The sequence below is a fragment of the Parasteatoda tepidariorum genome, chromosome 3 (assembly GCF_982258835.1).
Source record: "Parasteatoda tepidariorum strain Cologne lab strain chromosome 3, Ptep-v5.0, whole genome shotgun sequence".
NCBI classification, from domain to species: Eukaryota; Metazoa; Arthropoda; class Arachnida; order Araneae; family Theridiidae; genus Parasteatoda; species Parasteatoda tepidariorum.
Genome location: NC_141757.1, coordinates 117,527,663 through 117,548,618, shown reverse-complemented (window position 1 = coordinate 117,548,618; position 20,956 = coordinate 117,527,663). Strand labels below are relative to the sequence as shown.

Sequence of the window (20,956 nt, the reverse complement as noted above, 5' to 3'; positions counted from 1 at the left end):
ACCACTCATGCCGTCCCCACATATATCTATCTATCTATCTATCTATCTATCTATATATATATATATATATATATATATTATATATATATATATATATATATATATATATATATATATATATATATATATATATATATATATATATATATATATATATATATATATATATATATATATATATATATATATATATATATATATATATATATATATATATATATATATATATATATATATATATAAATATGGGTGATTCTTAAGAAATATTACAATTGACAGTATTTTGCTCCAAAATCTAAGACTATACTACTAAGGCTATTTTTCTGGTATGTCACAAACACTATTTCCAATAATAACTGGCTTCAAAACTTCCCATACATTTTTCAATGTCTATTTTTTTTATCACAACCGTTGTAAGTATTTCTAGAATATAAGCAGAGGGTATTATTTCCTAAAACTTTGTTGAAAATAATTTTTTTCTTTCAATAGTTTGTTTGTCCCATGAAAATCAGTCATTTTTCTATCCACTTTTTTTTCATAGCTGGTCGATGCGAATTCCGATGCGAATCGAGCCCGATTCAATTAATTGGAAGGCGAACCCTTGATCCTCTGAGCCATCACGTCTCTCATCTACGATATTTCGCGTATCTTTCATGATAGAGGGTATTATTAGAAGAAATAGATAAAAAACCTACCTTTTTTGGAAGCCATAATGTTGAATTTAATATTTATAAAATGGCCGACCGGCCTGTGTAGGGGGCAGGGAGCTGTCCTTGCATCAGAAAGGTTCTGGGTTCGAATCCCGGCCAAGGCATGGATGTTTCTTTCTCTCTATCTGTGTTCTATGTCCTTTCTCCTTTGTGTGTGAAAGTGTGAATGTGACCCGCCTTATAAACGGGTTGTGGTAGTGTGACGTGGGAGACGCTGCTCCACCGCCGTGACGTCGCCACAGGTGCCCACTGGATAACGAAAAGAGTGTTAGCAGTTTTGGCACTTTCTGTGGCCAATGGACAATAGTTCCAAGTGCCCGCCATTTAAAAAAATAGATAAATAAATATTAATAAAATGAAAAGAAGCGAATTCAAATTAACTTACACGTATCTGAATCTTTCAGGAATGATTTAAAATATTATAGTAGTAGGATTGACAGAATACAAAATATGAAAACAGAAGCGCAAATGGAGTTAGAAGCTTAAATAGAGGTATCTTTAATGTCACGTTACTTCTGCAGTCCAGAAGCGGGTCTGATTTGTTAATTACCTTGGATTGGCCCAAAAATGGGTGTGCACAAGGAATTAATATTATACTGGATATTATAAAGTTTGCTGTTAATAAGATTGATAGTTAATTATACAATTTCATTGATTTTAGAAAATTAACATTTATTTTTTTAAAAAAAGAGAGCGAGAAACACGATTTTCCCGTTTTGCACAAATTTTTATCCCCGGATTTGAAAGAATTTGATTGTGCATTGTAAAAATGTAGATTACCGAAAAAGTTTTTAGTAAATTTATTTACTAAAAATTAAATCAAAGATTTTAAATAAAAACTTTGTTGGGTGTCCATTGTTTTTTTTTAATCAAATTTTTAAATAGTTTGTCAATTTGTTTTTTGGATAAATAAACATTACTTCATATTCTTTTAATTCTCTCCGTTTGATTAAAACGGTAATAAACTTAAACAAAGGTTTTAGAAGAATTAGAATTCCCAGTAATTTGTTTATTTATATTTAAATTGTTTCTCTTATCGTATAATTCAACAATGTAGACATTTTTATTATTTTTAATACCTAAATCCAAAAAATTAGAATTAATATTATCATCATGATTGTGATGCAATTCAATTTCCTCTGGGTAAATATTATTCCTCAAAATTGTATAATCTTGAAAATTAAAGACAATTAAATCCATAAATTTAAAGGCAAATTTAATATTAAGAGTACATTTTTTTCATAATAATAAGTCAGCTAAGAGACATGAAAAATTACATCCCTGTATTATTTCATCAATTTGAATAAAATATGTTTAACACTGTAAAGATAATTATTAAAAAGACAAAAATTAAATGGAATTTCACAGCAATCAAAATCGCAATTAAGGATATTTTTAAAATGTTAGTAATAACTCAAAAGAACAAATTTTAGTTTAGAATAGAGAATATTATGGAAGACGTCCTGGAAATGAAATATATATTAATCAAATATATATATTACGCATATTTTTTAGTTAATTTTACCAAAATCAATAGTAAAGCGCTTCGATAAAAATTACCCTGCTTTCAGGAGATCCCATAGGGCCAGAAACACGGTGATTTTTACCGATATTTGGAAGTTTTGACCATATCTTTTTTCTCTGAGTGTACCATGGTTCAAAGATTAGCAGATTTTCCAGAGAATGAAGCAACTGCAGAATCAGAAATACACATTTTTTGATTTTATAATGCAGAGACTAGTGGTTTATATTTATTAAAGCAACATTTCCTATGTTTGGCGAATAGAATGCAGACGAAGATAAATTGTAAATTATATTTCATTCATAAAGTTTAAAGTTTCCTAACATTTTATTCTCAGGATGTTTTATTTTCATGAAAAGTATACGCTCGTAAGGTTTAATATTGAAATCATTTTCTTCGACATTTTAAATACGCCTGATATATTTACTAATTTGCAGAGCCAGTTTTCATAGAAGTCGGAAATAACTGAGTCATATAACAATTCTTCTATTTCGTTGGAAAACTGAGTGGAGTTACTTTGTGTCTTAGCTACTGTTATCTTTCAGTTTTCCTTTTCTGATTTCAGAGAATTAAACTTTTGCATCTGAAAAATTTAATTTACAAATTTGTTTCTAACCTGTTTATTCGACCGTGTTTTCAAATTTCAAAGGAGCAAAGTTTTAAGAGGGAAATATGAAATCAGTTTATAGCATCAAAATAGTCAGAAAATTGGTAATTTCTATTGTTAAAATACATTAATAAATGAGATTTAAAATATTTTTTACATGATAGAGAGGTACTGAATTAGAAACCTTATGTATGATCCTCAAATTTCACATATAAGACTGGAAACCTTACATGAGAAACTTGACGAAATTAAGCAAGCTATTTTACTTAAAATCCAGATATAATTCTTATTATTTAATTACAATACTTGAATTAAAATTTAATATCGAATAAAAAAATGTAAAAGGTCATTTTAACATGATTTGGCTATTTTACCTTAAATGATATTAAAAACTAATTTAAATTCTCAGTGATTAGAAAGAGATATTTTCGCAGATCATTAAGAAAACTATCGATAAAAAGTCATCATGATAAACAAATTCAACTTTTTAAGAAGGCAAATATCATTTATTTGAATTACCGGTATTTTTACTCAATGCAATTATGAAATTTTTTTTTTAGTATATAGAGAGAGTCTTAAGTTTGATTAGCAGCATCTAAAGATTTATACAGTTAAAATTAACAAAACAGAAAGAAATTTTTTTTTCTACGAATTTATTTGGCAAGGCATATGTTAGTCTTTCAGTTTTGCCAGTTTTAGTTCACATATTTTGTGACAAATGGTGCTGTAAGACTCCTTTTACATTTTAACCGATGTGTTTCAAATTATACAGTTTTTTTTACTCTGATTGTGGCTGATGGAGTAGAGTTTGCGAATTTCGTTATGTTATGTTATTTCTCAGTGCGTTACAGCACTACCTGTTGAAAAATTATTCTAAGAAACGACAAATCAGTAAAGGAAGTAGTGAACTTAAATTTAATATTTTCTTTTATTCAATTCTTTATACCAAGAATATTCGAGTTACATAGTAATGTTTCAGTCAGGATCCCGTTAATTAAATATTAGGAAAAGATTTAATGCAAAACAAATTTAGAGAAAAACTCATCAAACTAAAGTCTCTGTGAAAGACTAAAGACTTTTATTCCCATTAGTAGCTTTTATTGCGACCCCTTACACCATTAAATTCCAATCTTTGGAGCATAAGTTAGGACAGCTTTTTGATTCTCTGCACAGTTAATTTGGAGGATTAACTCATTGAGTAAAGGGTTTTGTATTCAAAATTAAATTGTGCACTCTCAAAAATAAAACATTAATTTTTTGTTATTCAGCAATCCTTGAGCTGTATTTCGTTAAGTTTGAGAATCATTTCGTTAAGAAAACACGTGATTTTTGACGAAACAAGAATATTAAACGACTAGATGCTTCCTCGACTAGACTCAAAAACCTATCATGCTGAATTGTGGGTAATTATTAACTAGAATTACAAAATTATGATGAAGAATAGACAATCGAAAATGAAGTGATGATGGCGGTCAATGAGTTTTCTTTGTAACAGGAAGATCGTGAGTTCGAATCCCGCTTCGAGCATGGGAGTTATTAATTTATCTGTTTTTTCTGTCGTTCGAGCAAATTCGATCCAATTCACCTATATGACAACCACGATAAAATTATAATTAGAAAAGCTAAATGCGTTTTTTACACCAGGAAAAAGTTTCGTCAAAAACAAAGACATTTTCATGAAATTGGAATTTCTATTTTAAACAGTGTGTCTCTTACAATTTTTTAAGCAGAAAAATTCATTTGTAAAAAGTTATAATTTTTAGTACCAAATCAGTACTGAACAAATTAAATATTTAAATTATTTATTCAGTGTTTTTTAACACAATTGTATAAAATATTAAAAATACTGTAATTTTTTTACAATATGAATTGCATTTTTGTCATTCATATTTGAAAAAATTAGGAATTTCAGTAAAATAATTATACTACACTCTCCATAAGCAAATTAAAAACTTAAAAATACTCAAAGGGAAAAAAAATTACGCATTTTTGCCCATTCAGTAAAAATTAAAAGTAAAATATTGAAAATTATTAATAGAAATGTTGTTTTATTAAATGATTTGTTAAATTAAATATATTCTTCTGTCCCTAAACCTTTGATTATGGGGTACAAACTGTCACATTTAGTATTTAATTACAAAGTAAATATTCACATTAATTGTAAATTTCAAGACATCCATCGTGGGAATATTACAAGACTTATGATAGAGTAAATTTATTTTAGCATACACAATATTAAATAATGACTGGAGATGTAAAAAATACTCAGATTTACCTTATTTTAAAAAGAGTACTCTTTTTTTTTCCTATTATAAACTAGAGAAATTTCCTGAATATGGTAAAATTTACTGTGTTTCTTGATCTATGAGAATACCAAAAAACACGATAATTTTAACCGAAGAGCTTTTGGGATGATTGTGGAAAATTAACAATAAAATACAGTTTTATTATATGCAATAAAATTTGGTTGATGTGGTGAAATTCAATCTTTATCATGATTTTAGCAAGCCCTTTATTCAGTTAAATTTACCTTTCAGGTTTGTATTGTGCATTACATGTGTAGTAATATAACTTTCTGTATGTGTAGGAATGTAATTTGGAAAATCAGGATTTCAGGTAAACCGTTACCATACGAAAGAATAAATTACCGTATACTTTGGTTTCAATAACAAGAATTATGATTTTTTTAAAACTAGAAATGTCATTATTATACATTGCAGTAATATTACCAGAATTGTTCCACCATGTAAGTTTAAATGTAATTCGAATATAAAATGATTGCAAAAAAATAAGAAATATGTATGTTTTAAAAATAGTACGTTAATATTATTTATTTTTTAAATTATGATGCGAAATTAAATGTATTTCATAAACTAAAAAATAGAAGAACCAATTTTAAAAATTAAACATTTATTATTATATGTTTTACTGTCAGTCACTTAGTTCTCGTTTTTTGCGTCGGAAGACGACGCTTTAAGTAGCTGCACATTTAACGTTTTCCGGTATGTACTTGTGAACCCTAGTCATGGAGGCAAGCAACATTATACAAGCCACACTGCCACAGATACCCATTCAGAGGGTGATCCATATTCACATAACAGAGAACAACACACAGAGAGAAACATCCAAGTCCTGAGCAGGATTTAAACCCGCAACTATTGGCTTCACAGTCCGGCACGCTAACTGCTCGGCTCTTTGGCACGCAGACATTTAATATCAAGTGTTAAACTTAGTGCATATTATTCCCATCAAAAAAAATTTTATTTACTTCTTAATTTTTTTTTCTTAATTTGAAGCTTAAAAGCTAGATTGTTCTTATTTCTTATAAATGAACAAGACCTTACAGAATTCTATAAGACATTTGAAATAAAAAATAATAATAATAGTGCATTATATATAATAGTGCAATAGTAATAGTGAAAAATAAAATAATAAGCATGATAAAATAGTTTTGACAACATGTTAAAATTTCAATAAGAGTCATTAAATACTTTAGATTTGAAATCAGTTAAGCTTTGGATACACCCAATTTAAATTTCGGAGAATGTGGATCATAGAAATTACAATTGCTATTTTATTCTTTGTGATTCAACTAAAAATTTGTTTCTAAAAATATAAATTATTAATTATATTTCTGAAACATTCCCTGTTCTAATGCATATGAAATTATATTGAAAGTTTACTAATTTGCATGTGAAAATACACATTTTCCTTACCAAATAATATTGCTAAGTTTTACTGAAAGTCTTAAATAATTATCGAACAATGAGATATTTTTGTGCCATGCATGACGAATTAGTGCCACACACGTTTTTATAAGTTAAAAAGTAATAAATTAAAGAATCTTTTTACAAATATAAAGCACTTTTACTTTTTTTATTTTTATTTAGACGATTTAAAACTCCTCTTGCACCACAAAGTATAGCATGAGGCTTACAGTTGTAAGTAGAAAACAAAAGGAAGAAAAATTTACAAATTTACATTAAAAACAAAATTCCGCAAAGCCGCAAGACTTTCAATACTTTTGACCAGTTCTGATAAGACAGGTGGCCAACAAATAGAAAGACGTCTCAAATCAGTCTTTAAATTCATTCGGGTACTCGCATACAGACTACAATGAAGAAGAATATGTTCAGCATCACCGTAAGCACAAATTCCACTGTTCTGCAGATGGAAACGAAATAAATATCTCTTAAAATTTCTATGGTTTGTTAAAATTTGGGTCAATTTAAAATCAGTTGCAAAGAATTTACATTGCAAACGGTGAAAAATGGATGGAAAGAACATTTTCGTCCAAAGCGACTGAGGCGAAGCAAGAAATTCAGCATTCCAGTCCGCAATAATTTTATCTGACGGATTAAAAACGGAAATGATTGCCTGTTAAAGTTTTCAAAACTTCCATAAAGCAAATTAAAATAAATTCATAACTTAAGAACGAACTAATATTCTTAAACGAAAATCTAAAGTGTATAAAACGCGCGCGGCACCTACCTCGATTAAAATACTGTGCAGGTTGTTGGTATGCATTTTGTAATTTATCTTTTTCAATCGAAGTATTTTCAGTGTTCAAGTTTAAAAAAAAAAATTATTTTACATTCCTAAAATGGTGCCTTAAAGTTAATATGTGTTTTAATCAATTAAATTCCTTCAGATCATCCTATTCTTGTCCTTCCTTGTCAGTTTGTACATTTTTAATAATTGAGCATCATCAGAGAGAATTGAAAGCTCGTAAAATGCAAACTATCAAATTGGTCTGAGTATTGAAAAATGTTGTTCTCGTATTTCGCTTGTGGTAGTGCATATGATATTTCTTTTTATTGAAGTAAACATTATGTTTTATGGAATTCATCCGTTATAATCAATTACAATTCCACCTATGGATTAGGTTTTTCAACAGTGTTCTGTGAAACAAAGTTCCTTAAAAGCAAAGTTCTTGTAAATAAAAGTTGTTTCGGTATAGAAGTAAATTTAGTTAGAAACTTAACCTCTATACCTTTTTGTTGTTGTCGTATGCCATTAAGGAAAAGGCGGAGCGCTTTCTCGCAAGGACATCATGACCCTGCAGATTTAACGTGTACCTTTCACCATTTACTACACAGGACGTTTTAGACCAGTAGTCTCTTGGACATGAGAAAAACGCCTTACAAACCAAGCTATCCCTTGTACCTTTTTACCGAAGATAATTGGCAATAAAACAAAAATCTTTGAATTACTTGTTTTCCAAGAAACAGCTAACTAGCATTTAAGCAGTTTTTAATATTTCAAAATTATTGCTAAAAATTATCTTTTGAAAAAGAAACAGGAACATTGATTCAAAAAAGTCAAGAATAAAATTCAGGCAGTTTAGCAAACAAAACTGATACATTTTAGTGGTTTAATATCGGCAAAAATTAGCTTTTTCGTCGTAAAACCGGCATCCTTCATGTAAAATAAAGTATTAGATTTTAATATTTTGCTTTTATAAAAATTAAGAAATTTGTTTTATTGCTTAATCGATGCCTTACAGGTAAGAAAAATACTATGAAATTTTAAGGGTTTATTTATATAGACAAGAGAGTGTTTGATTGTTACATCAGCACCACACAAGTTGCTTACAATGTCACCTTCTCTACATTGTAAAATAGATCGTATCAATTATGGTTTAAAGTAATGGCACATTCGTAATATTGAAGTTTACCTTAAAATATTAAAACAAGATTTTCTCAATAATATTTATTAAATTGGAGTGATCCATTGATGGCTATTATTACTGTGAAATTTATAGTATATCAGATTTTTTGTTCAGTAACGCGTTCAAGTTTTTATTGCAAAATTGCAATGAATATAAAGCAAAATGCAACGATACGGATCATTTCTGAAATATTTCATTCAGGAAAAATAATAAAAAATTTGAGTAATTGGGGCGCAGGAGAAATACACTCTTGGAGTTCATCCTGTTCCTTAATCTTTAACAAACAACTTTGAGAACAATCATAGCAACAAAAATATTTTTTTTAAGAAATCCAGCGTTATGATCATTTTTCATTCTATTTTCAAGAAAGAAAATTTCGAATTTGCAGCCACAAACATCTGCTCACGTGATTCGCCCCCCTCCCCTACTACTAAAATACTACACGATTACACATGGGATCGAATCTTTTATTTTGATGTTTCCTCTCTTGAGCATTTTCTTTTGGCTCATTTCCTGTTACTTCTTTAAAGAATTTTTCTAGGCTTGCTTTTGTTTTGACCCAATTTTCTACTGAAGTTTTTGTTTGTTTTGAAGTGGTATCGTATTAATAAGTTAGAATGTAGCCAACCTAGGGTAAGAAATTATTGCTATTTCTTGGACAGTAATCCGTTTTATTTTGTCATTCTTCCTTGCTTGGAATTTCATTATTTTTCGTTTGTCTGTATTTATAGTTTTAAAATGATGTATAACATTTGAAAGGGTTGCTTCTTTTTTCAACAAAACCTTTTTATCTGAAACAAAAGAGCAATTTTAATTTATTCAGTAGATTGTAAATTGGTACTTGTAAATCAATACCGTATTATTCAGTTAAACTTTTAAGAAAAATTAATTTTTTGTACTTTTTTAAAAAAGAAAATGAAGTTTGTACATTATTTTATATTGTTTTTAATTGTTGAGTTTTCTTTAAGACTTTCAGCATCATTATATCGCAAGTAACATATTAAAATTGGTTTTTCTGTGAAAAGTCAAATAAGTAAATTGAATTTGCAAAAAAAAAGGAAATAAACGAAATAAATTATAGACAGTGTGGTATATTTATGAATTATATTCCATTTGACTTTATGAGTAATTTTTATAGTTGTTTGACGGTTTTAATTACAAATCCATTCCATTCATAACATCCTACAAATATAGATTTATATGAATATATGAATATAGAAATATACGATTTTAAAATCATTCGAAAACATTGCGGAAATAGAAATAAAGTTTTTTTTAAATTTATGAAAAATTATCTAGTTTTGGCAATGTATAAGGTATAAAATTAAATTACAATACCTCCTCAAAAAATGGAAAGTTAGCTTGACAAGAGATTATATATTTTAAATATATATACATCATGGAGATTAAATATTTTAAATTAATTTCGATTATTATGTGTTAAATAAGTTGAACAAGAATATAATTTCAAAAAATTCGACAATTTGCATATATTTTTTTAATTTCCAAAAAAATAAGTTTCTTTCATGCATTTTGCATAATCTCCATTATTAAATTTTTTTATTCATTACATGTAGTCTATGCAGTGCACATTAATTATTTTTAATTATCTCCTAATAAACAAATATTGCTAATGAAACAAAACTATAAATGAAAATACAAATTCATTGAAAAATTTCCTTCTTGATTTACAAGCTTGAAGAGTTTGCTTCCATTTTTCCTTAATATTTAGCTAAATGGTTATTAATCTAACCATTTCTATGTGACTCGAATATTCTTGGTATAAAAAATAAATAAAAGAAAGTTAGTATTTTAATTTATTGTTTCTTAAGTAAAAGGGGGTCGAATGATGAACTTCATAAATAACAATGTCAGGTGCGTAATTATGAACGAATTAAAAATTTGAATATTTGTACATAGTTATTGTAAAAATGTAAGCATTGTGGTGTTGAAATTAATATGTAACCGAAAATTAAAAATGCCATTGAAATATTACAAATAACGATCAGTGAGAAGGAAATAATTAAAAAAAAGCATGTATAATTGCTGTAGGAAATAAAGAGCAGTTGAAAAATGATAGGAAGACCTTCAAAATTCAACTTCCAAATAAACTGTTTTGATGCTCATAACATCTGCATTTCTGTACTAAAATTGAACAGATATCGGTAGCGTTTTTTTGTTTTTACTCGGTTAAATGTTAATTTGAGACTTACAGTGTCTGTACTTTTATGTCTTCATTTTTGACAAGGATTCAAAAAATACATATTAAGGGTGGTTCTTTTCGAAACAACATTCTTAGCTAAAATTTTAAGTATGAATAAATTCTCAGCGATTTTTATTTAGAAATATACAGTTCAGATGGGGAAAAAAAGGGATAAAAAATCAATGACTTAAATTTAACAATTTTTTAAAATTATTTTTAATTATTAAATAAAAAGAAATTATAAAATTTAAATTTTAGCATTTTTTGCACGTTGACGGACTGAAGGTTAATATTTTAGAGTAATTAAATAAATAATCCCAAGAAACTAAATCGGTGAGATATAATTTGACTAAAGAGCTTCTTTCTTCTCTTCACAAATATACAAACTGTAAATGGCAGTCGAGATACTTCAAGCATTCAAAAATGAGCATTTTGCCCCTTTCGGTAACAATGTTTTTTTCTTGTTCTGTTTTTTTTTTCATGTTTATTTTTATTCTTTTTAGACTACTGTGATTTTTTGTGTTTTGGTTTTTCATCATTATTTTCCACTTATCATCGGCAACTAAGTTTTAAATTTCAAATTACTTTTGGTTCTTCTCATTCACGTATGAGAAGTCCTGAAATTGGGCGCTTATTTAAGAGTGCTTGAAACATATCAAAAACTGTTATTTCCAATCTGCATATTTTTAAGGGTAATATTTTTTTTATTTAATAAAACTAGAGCAATTATTCATGGTTTTAGATACTATATAAAATACACTAAATTTCAATACTAACATGCTCTAACTGTCCAGTGATTTTTTTTAATCAAATTTCTTACATTTTGTATAATTTTTGATTTAATTTAAAATCTCCGACAAACAAGTACAAATTCAATAATATTTATAAATAGACACTCGTTTCGTAATGATATACAAGCAGATAAAAGCTTAAAATAATAGCATAAAAAAGCATAATATAAATATTGTTTGTTAAATGATAAAATATTATCAATAGTTATGCAATTTATTAGGCGTTGAGCTTTAGGAATTTCTTTTTGAGAAACGTTTTATGCATTTTTTCTTTCAAGTAAGTGTGACATTATGTCATGACATCAATCGTACTGACATCGACCCCGTCTCATGTACGGAGCAGATGCTTCTTGTCTGTCATCCTAAAACCACGCAATAGTTTTATATTTTCATTCTCTAGAATGGAAAAAGATATAAAATCCATTTTTTTTTTACAATTCTTCCATGCGTCAAAGTAAAAATATAATAGTATGAATATTTTTATTTTCCACTGAACATGTTCCATTTACGAATTAACTTTTATGTTTAATAATTAAATTGCCGGACGTCAGAAATAAGTCACAGTAATTTCAAGTAAAATATTATATATATATATATATACATATAACTTTTTACCTGAAATAATTCTATTTAACAACTTTTACATACATGTGTCAGTTTATAATTTGACTGAGCTATTTATATTTAGTACAATTCTCCTTTTTAAAATAATTTTAGATTATATCAATACTTTTCAAAATGAAACAGAAATTTTTCCATTTCTTTGTACGAATTTCGCAAATTTATTTCAGTGTTTCAGCATTCTTTTTTTAAGGAAATAATGAATCGATGTTTGTATAGGATCATATGACAATATTATACATTTAGTTCAGCTACATTTTGATGATTGTCAGAAAATCCAATGCAATTGTCACCATTTATCTGCATATACCGCCCTTGAATAATTATGCGCTTCCATTTATCTTCTGCTTCTATTTGTATCTGTCATGAATTCAGGGATTGGCATTTTATATCATTTATTTAATATTCTCGACAACCTCCTCACGTATTTAGTGCCATAAATTATTTACCCTTCTTACACAAAATGCTAATTTTCGAAAAATGTTAAAAATAATAAAAAGTGGTTAACACGTCTCATTAAAATATTTATCTCTGCTTAATAAAAATGAAAATATTATTAACTGAAATCAGTTTTATATTTAAAGAAAAACAAAGTATAATTTTGCAGAATAGCTCGATATATTATTCCAGAAACAAATGCGTTAGCTTGTTTTAAATTAAAACTACTTAAGAAAATTTTTTTGTCTTTTTTGATTTGATTAAATATTGAATCTAGAATCTTCATTTCATAACGAATCTCATGCAATAATGATTCTAACATAGAAGCACGCATTTCAAAAATCCAATTACAACGAAGTTAAGCTTAAATTACAGATTGTGTTTAAAAACTTTATATGGGATACAAATTAGCCGTCAGACCTGTGCCGAGGATGAAATATGCTCCATTAAAGTCTCAGTTACTTTACTTTTAAACTAACAAAAACTTTCAGCAGATGTGCATTTGAGAAGTAACGATTAGGCTGTCTACATTCTATGAGAGTGCTCTGGGGTTTAAATCCTAGCTGGGACGATGGAAATCAATTTCTAATTTTAGTTTTTACATAGATTGATAACTATTATTTTTTTTATTCAATTTAAAAATTTAACATTTTTTAATTTAAATTATTTTTAAGTATAATAAATTTAAAATAAATATATTTTTTGTTTTTTAATTAAAATAAATTTCAGTCACCAATACTTTGTAGTATGAGGCACTATAGCAAAAATTGCCACAGCCACTTTCAAAGAGGTCAAAAACAAATCTAAATAATTTCTTAGTAACTAAGTTTTTATTTCAATAAAAATACAAAATTATTTGGAAAATTATCGGAATTATTCGGAATTCACTGAAAGTTGTATTTTGCATGAATAATTTTATAATTATGTGTTAAAATTACGGAAAATTCTTTAAAAAAGAAAAATTAACATCAATTGGTTCAAACTTTAGATCACTCTCCTGACCAAACTATTAAGACCATATACTTCCCAGATAACGGCTACTCCCTGTATTTTGGAGGTCATACTTCCAAATAAATTGAAGAAAGACACGTTTATTTAGAGAAAATATGTTTTTATACCTGATTTCGCAACATAAAATATCGTCTGCGCAAATTAATTAGCATATTTGAAGTCACCCTTTTGAATCATTAAGCTTGGATCGTAGACACACTGTTAAAAATTTCTTTCCAAAATTACGGTAAAAGGAACGGCAGCAGTCTGTCCATCCGATTAATCGTAAAGTTTACGGTTGAGAAAAGTTATTTACCTTTACGGATTTAATACTGTTTACAACAAACACGGTTAAAAAACAATGTTAACAAAACTAAACGGTTGTACTACTGTATACACCTAATACAGTTAATTAACCAGGTCTAAAGAATTTAATTGCTTTATAACCGTATAGTTTAGTATTGTTTAATAACAGTAAATATAAAAGTCTATGGTTTAGAAACTATTTACAACATCTCGGGCTAAAGAGATAACTATCATTTATAACAATAAAATAGAATAATTGTTTCATATGGAATGTCACTGAATATGTGTGGAATCTTTACGATTTATTTTCTAATTGGAACTAATACAGGTAAAAAAAATTAACATTAAGCGGTGTATAAATTTATGAGACTAAAACATTGAATTACGATCAGAAGATGCAAACAGCTTATTAAAACTGTTTAGTAAATTGTTAAATCTATAATATTAGTGACCAAGATTTCAGAAAACAGATTAGGTGCTGAAATAGTTTAAATTTCTCTAAGAAATATGAAAATAGTTCACAGCTATAAAATTACACTAGCGGAGAAACTTAATAAATTTAATGGTAACCTGAGGCCTGTCGGGTGACCATTTTCTTAACATTGCTTGTCTACCTGAATAAGAAGTAAAGAACAACAGGGTCCTTATTGCTCGTTTGGCATAAGGCCAGTAAGAATGAAATTTTCAACAGGTTAGATACTGAACTTCAAGATATATCATTTAATGTATACGAAAACAGAATATAAATGATAATTAGAACAATTAATACCACAATTTTTGAAAGTTAAGTTATTCTCAAAACTAAACTAGGTAATTCTAACATCAACTGTTTCAACTTTTTAAGTAAAATAAAGTTTTTTATTAAAACTTCATAAACATGCTGATAAATTGCAGATAATGAAAAGAAAACAATTACAAATAACAAAAATGACTTTATTAATTTCTACAGATCATTTCATATAAGCAAAATAAACACCTTTAAAACTTTTTTAAAATGTTACGCACCCTGTGAATGAAGGAAAGAATAAAAAATTGATGAGTTTATTAATGTCGACAATCTTTCAGCCAACTGTCAAAGATAGAAAGCTTAAAATCTTTGGGTGAATTTCTGATAAACAATCTTTTCCCTTTCTACTTTGGAGCCAGACACTGGATTTATTCTAACAAAGCACCTGAAAAATGTGTTAAAATTAGTAAAAAATAATTTTATGTACATCAATTTTCTTGGGCTTCAGAAACAACTATAATTATGATAAAATTCAATATAATAGCAAACTGACTTTTTCTATTGAAAATTTTGCACGACAGACATTACTGATATCAATATTCCAAATACTGATTTTTAAGAAACAAATTTAGCCAAAATAGAAAACTTTGCCACACCATATCTCAAATCTCATATTGTGGAAAATGAAAAAAAAAAAAAAAACTCCACGAAGTCAAAAATATTTTCAATACTATTTTAATACCAAGTTTTCATGGAGAATCCTTTTATTTAGAAACGCTCAACATACACATATGTAAGAAGCTAAAAAAATGGCTATCAATAAAAGCAACTGAAAGGCAAATTAGAAATTACCATAAACATTTATACAAATTGACAAGTTTATTATTAGTTATAGACTGTTAATTATTAGAGAAACCAGTTAGTTGTTAATAAACTCAGCACAGAAAGGTTGACCAAGCCAAATACAACTTGATGCAAAAGTTAATGAACAAATTTATTTTATTACCTCGGAACTAGATTAAAAAAATGAGTAAATATATGTTATCTGTAGCAAAAAGAATCTATTCTCAATCAGTATGAACACTCAATGAATAAAATTGATGTATAGCATATATTCAGCAGCTTTTTAAGCTCTTAAAACATAATACAACACTGCTGTTTTAGTGACAATCTCATTTTGTTTAAAATATTTTACTAACATAGGAATTGTAACTTTCAGTTATTTCTAACATTTTAGATATGACATTTTCCCATGAGAAAGCAAACAATTATAGAATATTGGAAAGTCACATACGTTTGTTTAACAGACTTAATCTGCAAAAATCAGGGGTCTTCTAATCTTTAATCAGGGGTCTGTCCAGACATTTTGTAAAACGTCCGTTTTTGAAAAATTGTGAAAAAAATTACTCATAATTTGTGAATATAAAATAAACGTTAAGTCACATTCTTTCAACCAGGGTCCGCTTTTGTGAATTTGTGCAAATAGGGTCCGTTATTGCAAAAAAACTTTTTCAAGGAGTTTTTAAATTGTAAAGACATACAAGATTATGCTTAACACTGTAAAATTATAATAAATAAAAAAAATTAAAATTTCAAAAATAAACAGCAATTGCTGCAACTAAATGAGAGGGGCAACATACAAATATTTCGTATTTAGCTTTTACTGCTGAAAGCAGAATATTTATTTCTGACGAATAAAGGAAGAAGCGTCTGCCGAAGACAAAACTTAGTTTGTTTATATCTGTCTCCCCCCCCTCCGGGAAGGTTTTATTCGATTAGCAAAACAATAATGAAGATAAACAAATTTGTGAAGGGTCCGATTAAAAGATAAATTATTTTGTGAAGGGTCCGTTTTTAAGTTAAAATATTTTGCGAAGGGTCCGTTGTTATGAAAAGATATTTTGTGAAGGGTCCGTTTTTATGAAAAGATATTTTGTGAAGGGTCCGTTAACGGACCCAAATTTCTTCTAAACAGACCCCAGTTAATTTAAGTTGTTCACATTATGATAAAAAGCACAAAATAACTGATGGATCATCCCTTAACTGAATTGAGATTCATTTGTAATTAGTTAGAACTATTTGAATTAATAATTAAATTTTAATCATAAACAGCAATTCTGATAAGATATTGTTCCAATCATGGGCTTATTTAAAATATAATTGGTTTTAGTGAATAATATATTGAAACACACATCAGGTAAATTTTTGTGCAACAATTGGAAGAATGGTATAAAAAGTCATGTTTATAGGTCTTGTGGCATTTTAACGATTTGCTAAAAAATTTTTTTTGCTCAAGAACTTTAGAGCTTAGGGGAGGGGGGGGGGGAGAAGAAGAAAAATACAAGAAAAATCAATAAAATTTTTAGTACCTCTAATATGTAATAAGATGCAAACCAAGTTGCTACAGCTACTGCATCTTTAATTTTGGTGTTCTCGGCTATGCCATCCATAGTTCCTCACACCTCAACATTGATGTCCCTAAAATTAAAAAATAATAATAATAATAATAATGAGTGATATGAGAATAAAAAAATACATTATCTTATAAATTAATTTATAATTTTCACAAAATTTTAAATTTAAACATTTCTGAAAACATTCAAATTCTAAGACAGCAAAAATTAGATATAGATTATTTCAAACGTGTGGAGATACATCTCCCAGCAGTGAGAAATTTTATAAAATTCTAATTAATTTTCGCAATTATTAATAAAAATATCTTACAACATTTATTCTCATGAAATTCAATATGCAAGTTTAAATAGGGAGAGAAATATCCCAGATGAGTTATTTTAATTCTTTTAATCATTTTTCTCTTTTTAAGCAATAGCTAAAATTAAACTAAAAATATATTGACATTTTTAGTCACTGGCAAATTGAAACTCTATGTTTGTGGATCACACAATTACCTAAGACATGGATGCTTTGATAGCGATTGCAGATCAAGTGGTTTGAAGACCTGAAAGAAAATTAACTATTTAGATGTACCTACACTAAGTACATACTTAATAAGTTTGAAATACATTTATATTTAAATAAACTTATTAATAGTAAAACAGCAAATTAATTTATTTGCAACTAACGAGTTACACTTAAACTTAACACGGAACTCATGTCTATGAGTTGACATGTGGAGATAGTACACTCTAGATGAGTAACTTACATAATTACATATATTGCAATGATACATTATAAATTTTGCTTCTAAATTATTATTCATCACATTTTCAATTTAGCCTACATTTCCCTTTTGCAAACTGTAAAAATATATAGCACCTTGCCTCATTACATTAAAATAACTTAAAGTGAATTTAAGTAATAAAAATGAACACACTAGATATGTTGCAACAGCAATTAATGGGATAAAAGCTAGAAAATAAAGACTAAATCATGAATATGAGAATTTTAAAAAGGAATTAATTGTGTAAAATTACTAAATACACTACTACACTTTACAAAAACAAATAAAAACTAGAAATTTTTTTTAATTTGACTCTTTTTTCAATATTTAGGTATGTTCAGGTTTAGTAGTCGGCCTGAAAAAAAAACACAATAAATAAATAAAGACATTTTTTGTACATAATGGATGTACCAGACTAACTATAACTGAAATAAAAGGCTGGGATAGCTTGGTCGATAGGGCCCAGGGAACATGTCCAAGAGTTCGTGGGTTCGATCCATGCCAGCCGAAGACTCCATGTGTAGTAAATGGTGACTGATTAACATTAAATCTGTCGAGTCTCTAAGTCCCTCATTATTTTATAACAAATCACTACTTCAGGGAGGATCCAGGAGTTTTCTTGTCTTCTGGATTGGTTCAAAATTACAAGGCTACGGAGTAGAACATTTGTTGTCATAAACCCAAAAATTGGGTTGGCTGTTCAAAAACGGATATAAAATAAAATATAACTGAAGTATAATTTGCTCCACTAAAGTGCAAGAAAAGCAATTTCAACATAAACGAAAAAAAAACTATTTTTAAATTCAGAACCTACTATTTTTAATTATTATTTTGCTTAGAAGAGAACACTTTTACAATTTCCAGTATAATTTTGTCAATATTGTACAGTATTGTGCAAAATTAACAGTCACCCCCTACTTTAAGGCACCAAACATAACAAATGGCAATTCGCTAGCTAGTTGTCACACTATCACTTTTTTCATAAAAAATATGCCTTTTACTACTATTTTAATAAATTGGAATCATTAAGAAGACTTCATAATATTCTGAACTTCATTTTACAGTTAATTCGCAAACTATCAACCAAGGTAGCATTAACCTCTTTTGCTGTTTTAATCAGATAAACATTTAATATTAATTATTACCAGTCAGTTTTTTTTCTCGATAAAACTCGATTTTCTCGATCGAACTGGGTTGGTTCATACTATCAAAAGTAACCAGAATGTCATCAAGTTCATTTTAATATTTAGTATGGAACAGAACTAATCAAAACTTTTAATTTATCACAAGGTCAAATGTTAATTATATATATTGAGGTAAAAAAATAATTTAGGGAATTAGTCCATACAAGGATCTGTGCTGCCACTATCACCAATGTGCCAAATGAATTTCAAACTACCAAATTTAGGATAACAAAATAAGAATCAGAAAAAAATACGACTTACAAATATACTACAAAAATACAATAATAAATTCTTGCAGTACAATACAATAATAAATACAATTGCAGTCAATAAATATTATGTGACTTAAAGATTTTTAAGGCGACAAACCTGAAATGAAGTATCTGTTTACAGTCGATGGTAAAGCATTTGTGAGTTATTTAGCCAATATCTTTGAAAAACTGAATATATTAAATAAGAAACTTCAAGGAACCAATAAAACTCCTGTTGATGCAAAAACGAAGATATTTGGCTTCATTACCCTTATTGAGTTATGTCAGAAATATATTAACAACAAAAAGGATTGGCTCCAAATCATTGGCTCCAAAAATGTGAAGTAAATGATACTGCTTTACTTGTTATTGTCTATCATCTGAAGATTCTATCGGCTGATTTAAGAGAAAGATATTCTGATTTAAAACAAATTTGTTTTCCAACATGGATGTTGCAGTCCATGTTAGTGGATTTGTCTGACATATCAAGAACTTGCAGAAATGGAAAATGATTAGTCAGTTAAAACTTTATTTAATATGAAATGAGTGATGTCATGGCTTCGTGAGGAAACAAAAAACAAATACCCAAATTCAATCAAATGTGCAAGAAAACTATTGTTACCGATTCCATCCATCTTCATATTTAGCTGAATGTGGATTTAGTACTGTAATTGATTTCATTGGTAAAAAAAAGAAATCGTCTGGATATAACACAATGGGGAGACTTGAGACTGAAGCTAACCAAATTGGAACCTAAGATAAAATCTATGTGCAGCAAGCATCAAGGGCAAGAATCTCACTAAATTAAAATATTAAATTATTATAGAAAAATCTTTATTAAAAATATTTCGAATTTGAATTTTTCATTATATGTTCTGAAAATTTACTTATTTCGTTTCGCTAACAATTTCCTAAGTTTCTTAAATGAACAATTCAATTTTCTTATATTAAAAATTATGTATATGTTACATAGGGGGGGCATAAGAATTTTAGAAAGGCTTAGGTGGGGCATGGCACAAAAAAGGTTGGGAAACACTGTATTAGACTTTCACGTATAATATTTCTTATGCAATGAATAAACTTTAATAGTAATAATATATTTAATTAAGAATTTGTTGCTAGTATATTATTAAAGTGCAATGGCGTTAAATTAAGCACATTATGAAAATATTACAGCATTAGCGATTTACATTTTAAGCTTTTTTGTAATAATATAATGATCAAAACAAATAAGTTGCTGAATACAAAAAGTAACTGTCGTTTTTCTTCAGAAAAAAAATTACTTATCACTTGACACTGCATAAGAACACATGTACTCAAAATTACATTTTTACGAGGGATTCAAACTTAAATACAATATATAATAACATGAAATAATTGATGATTAAATACTTACTTTTTGAATCTTAGTCTTGCTCGATGGTGATGGAGATCCCATGCATCCCAACAAAGCTCACGCGATATGGAATAATTATCGCATGAGCTTTGAGCTTCTAACGCTTCTCTATGGCGAAAGACCTAGATGGCGCGAATAAATTTACTGTTGTTTTAACGTATTGGTTAAAAGGATCAATCGACGATTTTTCTCAATGTTAACTGTTTGAATGCCATATTTTTTACGTTTATTCTACTGTTTTGGAAACTATTTTTCTATAACTATTTTTCTCAGAAATTTCTAACAGTGTAGGTTGGCTTAGTTAGTACGATAAAATTCTGGTTGTTTGACCATATTATGTGAAAGCGGTCAATAAACG

The 20,956-nt window shown here is 27.9% G+C and overlaps 1 long non-coding RNA gene across 1 annotated transcript; it reads right to left on the bottom strand.

Annotated features, from left to right (window-relative positions):
- Positions 1-14,899: 14,899 nt before the first annotated feature.
- On the bottom strand, positions 14,900-20,658 carry LOC122270928 (uncharacterized). Its single transcript, XR_011637566.2, has 4 exons — positions 20,599-20,658; positions 17,496-17,545; positions 16,956-17,064; positions 14,900-15,031 (listed from the first exon to the last, which is right to left on the bottom strand). It is a non-coding gene; the product is annotated as an uncharacterized LOC122270928 (long non-coding RNA).
- Between the last annotated feature and the right edge of the window lie 298 nt (positions 20,659-20,956).